General features: G+C 38.0%; 1 long non-coding RNA gene across 1 annotated transcript; it reads left to right on the plus strand.

The window, feature by feature from the left end:
• The first annotated feature begins 296 nt into the window (after window positions 1–296).
• On the plus strand, window positions 297–4,417 carry LOC108517724 (uncharacterized). The gene is made up of 2 exons (XR_001882196.1): window positions 297–704; window positions 4,006–4,417. It is a non-coding gene; the product is annotated as an uncharacterized LOC108517724 (long non-coding RNA).
• The last annotated feature ends 1,771 nt before the right edge of the window (window positions 4,418–6,188 follow it).

A 6,188-nucleotide genomic window follows, 5' to 3' on the forward strand; every position in this document is an offset into this window, starting at 1 on the left:
TTTTTTTTTTGAGACGGAGTTTCACTCTGTCCCAGGCTGGAGTGCAATGGCATGATCTCAGCCCACTGCAGCCTCCACCTCCCAGGTTCAAGCTATTCTGCCTCAGCCTCTTGAGTAGCTGGGATTACAGGCGCCCACCACTACGCCTGGCTAATTTTTGTATTTTTAGTAGAGACGGGGTTTCTCCATGTTGGCCAGGCTGGTCTTGAACTCCTGACCTCGTGATCCACCCGCCTCAGCCTCCCAAAGTGTTGAGATTACAGGCGTGAGCCACTGCGCCCAGCCAAGAAGAAACTTTTGAGAGTGAAAGGGTGTACTGTTAGCAATTACTCCAGGACAACAGCTTTTAACCAGGATGTCTCAGGTAAACTAGAGTGTGTGTTCACCCTAATTGCACCCCATGTGTGGTTCTGTTAACTGCATTGTTGGCCAAAGAGTTATCTGATTATCAGTTTTAATTCATTTTCATGGTTTCCCTGTTTTTTTTTTTCCCCCTTATAGATCCACTGTGTGTGGAGAGTAATGCAGCATCATGCCAACAGTCTCCAGCCAGTAAGAAAGGGATGTTCACAGATGACTTACACAAGCTGGTGGATGACTGGACAAAGGAAGCAGTAGGAAATTCTCTTATTAAGCCAAGTTTAAACCAACTTAAACAAAGTCAACACAAACTAGAGACAGAAAACTGGAACAAAGTATATGAAGTAAGTTGTTTATACCCGATTTACTTTATTTACAAGAACTAAAACCATAAAAATTGATGCACTTAGGCCTATAGTTATACTCACTATGAGAGGGTAGTATGACTTGATAACATAGAGACTTTTATCGTTTTTTAGATTCATTATGTCTTTGAGCAAATTATATTTTAGACCATGAGTCAGTAAACTTTTGGAGGGAAGGAGCCAGTTAGTTAATATTTTAGGCTTTTCAAGCTATACTATTACAACTACTCAACTCTGTTATAGTGCAAAAGCAGCCATAGAGAATATATAACCAAATGGGCATGACTTTGTTCCATTAAAACCTTATTTACAAAAAGACGGGGTAGGCTGTGGTTCGCTGACCCTTGTTTTAAAAGACTGTTTTTTTTAAAAAAAAAAAAATCCAGCAAATATCAAAGAAGAAAGCATCTGGAATGAAGGTTAATTCAGTACAGTGTTCCAAGAAGAGTTTGGGTTTTAAGGAAAAGTTTTCCTATGTTTCACGTCAATATTCTTAGATCTGATAAGTTATTTGTTCATTATGAAAAAGAATTTTAAAGTTCTTTAAGCTAGAATAAGAGGTGTTTTAAAGAAAAGATGCCTAGTTATTGCATGTGCCCTTAGTCAGGTGTACATGCAATGAAATGAAAGATGCCCACAGTGCATTCTGGAGTAGGAAGAAGTCAGGCTTAGAGAACAGCATACATAGTATAATATAATTTATGCAAAATTATATACATTAGATATGCATAAATATGAAAAGCCATGAAAAATATGCTGGATGGTGGAATTTAGGCCTTATTTTACTTCGTACATTTCTGTGTTTTTGTATTTTTAAAGTAAGTGACTTTTTTTTTCAAAATGAGTAAACCTATTAAAATGGAATCAGGGCTTAGAATTTTAACCCCTTTAATTGAAAGAGATTTATCTCTGTGTGTTATATTTGTGTATATGTATTTTATACATATATCGTCATATAGTTTGTTAAAGGAATAATGCATTTATTGTTAATATTGAATAAAAATTTTCAAAATCCTCGATTTCCCAAATTAGTGAGCAGTATATCTCCTTGGGAGCTCTGTATATTTATCTTACTTGTGGCACCAATTTATACACAGATAGCATCACCATTGTGAAAACTGGAAGCCTTTAGAGGCAAATTTCAAGACATAAATGCATTTGTACTGCCAGTGAGAGAACCTCTGAGTACTGTGTGAATGGAGGCTTTTGTTGACTAGTTGCAGGGCTGTTTACTGGAGTATAATGGAGGATGTTTGGAGGAAGGGTGAGTAGAAAATGGTGTGTGAATAAAAGTAGTGAAGGTCATTTAACAGACTTGGGTTCTAATGTCAGCTCAGTCACTTACTAGTTGTGTGATTTTAGAAAAGTCATTTGATCTATCTGTGCCTCAGTTTTCATGTCTTTCAAACAGAATACCTGCCTTACAGGATTGGTATGAGGATTAAATGAGATAACACCTATGAAGCTGTACCTTTATAGGTGCTACATAGTAGGTACCCTATATATAGTAACTGTTTTTGTATTTGTAGGTTCAGTTGGTTATATCTTTTGTGTGGCAAGCCCATCTCACTAATGCTCTGACATTTTACTGCTCTGTATCCTTACTTAGAAATACATGTTTGCTTAACAGTTACGTACCAAGCCCTCCGCTAGACATGGGTTTGGTGAGTAAAAACAAATGTGATCCCTACCCTCATGGAATTTATGCTCTGCTAAGACAGTTAGTTAGACATAACAGAATTGCATATACAAATATAAAATTGCAACTGTAATAAGAACTACAAAAGACAGATATAGGCTACAATAAGGGAAATTTGACCTCTTAAAGGAAAGTCAAGGAAAGCTTCACTGAGCAAGTGATGATTAAGCAGATATCTGAAGGATCAATAGGTGTTAACTAGGTGAAAAGAGGAGGGAATAATGATTCCATGTGGAAAGGATCACATATGCAAAAGCCCTGTATGAGGAAAGGAGCATGAAGGGATTGAAAGTAGGCCAGTTTGGCTGAAGTGAAGAGAGCAAAGAGGAGTTAGTGCACAATGGATCTAAGGTAGATGGAATCTTAAAAGTGGTAATGATAAGGAACTTTGTATTTTTTGTTAGTTAGTTAGTTTGTTTTTATTTTTTTGAGATGGAGTTTCACTCTTGTTGCCCAGGCTGGAGTGCAATGGCGCGATCTCCGCTCACTGCAACCTACACCTCCCAGGTTCAACAATTCTCCTGCCTCAGCCTCCTGAGTAGCTGGGATTACAGGCGCTCGCCACCATACCTGGCTAATTTTTGAGTTTTTAGTAGAGACAGGGTTTCATCATGTTGGCCAGGTTGGTCTCGAACTCCTGACCTCAGGTGATCCACCCGCCTCGGCCTCCCAAAGTGCTGGGATTACAGGCGTGAGCCACCGCGCCCAGCCATCTGTATTTTAAGAAAGATGAATAGCCATTTAAGCCCTAGGGTTGACATGATCAGACTTGTTTTTTGAAAAAATGACTCTGACTCAAGCAAGAGAAAAGGATTATTTATTGGAGGTAAGGGTAGATGTTGGCAGACCAGTTAAGAGTTAGTCTTAACTGGTCTGGAAAATGGGAAAAGTTGAGTTGAAAAGAAGTGAACAGATTCCAAAAAATGCTTAAGAGATTAAATGGACAAGATTTGGTGATGGAATGGATGTATGGTGAAGGGGAGGTATGAAGGCTAGGTTTCTAGCTCACATAACTAGATACTATGCTAGTGTACCAATCACCGAGATGGGGAATGTGAGCAGTGTGCTTTGGTAGGGGAAGATCACACATTTGATTTCCAGGCATTTGTTTCTGAGATGCCTTTGAAATATCCAAGAGAAAATGTATAACCTCTCCAATTTGTTTTCTTTAAAAAATCAGGTTATCTATAAACTAATAATGTTCATTATATAATTTAATCAGTGCAGAAAAGTACAAATTTTAAAATATCACCTTCAAATCCCACCACCCAGAAATAATTTTCATTAACTTTAGATAAACATCATGTCAAATATCTTTCTATGTACATATGCATGGAAATAACTATAAAATGTAAGGCAGGGAAGATGGCATTAATTAAGGTACATAATTATGGTTAGCACATGGAAAGGTACTCCAAAATGGTAGTCCCTGATAGTAATAATAGGAATAGTATGCCAAAAAGACTAGGAAGGAATATTAATTTGTGCAGCAGCAATAGAAAAAAAAAGAATAGGAAGGAATATAGACTGATAAAAGCATATACCAAATAAACTGATCTTTTGTTTTTATTTTTTTGTTAGAATACTCCATCTACTATGGGCTACACATCAACATGGATTTCTTCTCTGTCCCAAATCCGTGGAGCTGTCCCAACTTCCTTGCCACAAGGACTCTCACTCCCTTCATTTCCTGGGCCATTATCATCATATGGAATGCCTCATGTTTGTCAGTATAATGCTGTGGGGGGGGCGGGGTATCCAGTACAGTGGGTAGGAAATTCAGGAACAACACAACAGTCTGTAGTAATTCCCACCCAATCTGGGGGACCATTCCAGCCAGGGATGAATATGCAGGCATTTCCAACTTCATCAGTGCAGAATCCTGCCACAATCCCTCCTGGTCCTAAATGAATCAGAGTAGATTATGATAAAAAGGGAGGTTTTTTCAGAATTATTTTCAGGACACCTAAGATATTAAAGTTTCTTCTTCTTGGGTTCTGTCATATTTTCCCTCATTTGAGTTTACTTTAGACTATATATTTTTTGTTCCAGTGTGATATTTGATACAGCTTATCATTCTGTAGAAATGTGCAGTTTGCACATAGAACACTGCACACAGAAATGTTTTTTCACTTCAAATTCTATCCTCTTTGATACTTGATTTTTTAAAAAATACTGTTCAGAATGCTTTAATAAGCTCAGCTTGAGCATTACCATTTCCAGGACACTTTCCATGAATTGTTGAGAAGCTCCCCAGCCCCACCTTTTTTTTTTTACTGCTGCTATCTGCAGCTGGATACTTTTCTTTAAAAATGTTTAAAAATTATTTAGATTGATTCTCCCCAAATGTGGATGAACTGAGACCCTCCATCAGCCAGAGTCTTATGGGATCTTCACATGTTTGTCTTAGGTTTACCTTTCACAGAAGGCAGGGTAACTTGCTGCAGGAAACATTTTGGTGTATAAAATTAGAATACCTTTTTTTTTTTTTTTTTGAGATGGACTCTCTGTCGCCCAGGCTGGAGTGCAGTGGTGTGATCTCGGCTCACTGCTGCAACCTCTGCCTCCTGGGTTCAAGCGATTCTCCTGCCTCAGCCTCCTGAGTAGCTGAGACTACAGGCGCCAGCCACCATACCTGGCTAATTTTTGTATTTTCAGTAGAGATGGGGTTTCACTATGTTGGCCAGACTGGTCTCAAACTCCTAACCTTGTGATCCGCCCTCCTTGGCCCCCCAAAAAATTATAATTTTGTCAACCAATACAGAACATGAGCCCTTTTTAAATGTGATTTCCCGTCATCACAGCAGTAGGATGAAGCCTTGTTTTGGATGAGGCAGAGGGAAAGGAAAAAAACAGAACTGTAACAGTTCCTTGATTCTGCAGATACTGCTGTTGTTTTAGGATTTCAGTAATAATTCAAAGCAGCTGTCTCCTTGTTTCTCACATGCATACTACATTGGTTTTGAACATCTGAGAGGTATTGGTTTGGCTTGCATTCTTTTGCAAAGCATATATTGCAGCTGATATGAATCTCATTTGGGGGGAATCCTTGTACTCCTAACGAGGGGGATTAAAGCTACACCTCAGTCCATTCTTCTGAAGTGAAATTTACTTGACACAGTAGGTTTTGAGACTTACATATGAAACACTGGCTTTACAGGGTTCTCAGAGATATGTGATATACACTGTCCTGCGGTGAGATAGTAGACCCTAGAAGGATACTATTTAAGTTGTCCTTAGCTCTTTTTTTAATTACCATTTTAGTTGTTAGAATTTCTTTTAGTATCTATAGTATCTTAGATGATTTTAGATCTTAAATGAGTTTGGCAGCCTCTTTAGAATCTGAGAGAGATCACTGTCAAGTTGCACTTTACTGGGTTTTATCCAGTTTTAGGAGGAGGGGAGGCAATGTCAAAATGTACACCTTTGGTTTTTAAGAAAGTTAACTATAATAATGTTAAAGGCTAGTCACAGGGTTACCTAATGCTCAGTCTGTGAAACCCAAATAGAATTCTTAAAATGGTATTTACCAACTAAGTATTCATGTTCAAATTACTTACCTTCCACTCTGAAGACTTCGAGGTCGTTTCTAAATACACATTTACCTAATTAGGAGTTCTGTCTACTAGTAAACATTCCAAATTGTTACCCAACATTACTGTTAACAGATTTTCCTCCGTATTCTTCTAAAAATTGTACCCCATAGGCTTGCCAGGTAATGAGGAAAACAATGGGTGTACTTTTTTTTTTTTTTTTTTTTTTTT

Source organism: Rhinopithecus bieti, unplaced genomic scaffold (assembly GCF_001698545.2).
Source record: "Rhinopithecus bieti isolate Rb0 unplaced genomic scaffold, ASM169854v2 scaffold_42478, whole genome shotgun sequence".
NCBI classification, from domain to species: Eukaryota; Metazoa; Chordata; class Mammalia; order Primates; family Cercopithecidae; genus Rhinopithecus; species Rhinopithecus bieti.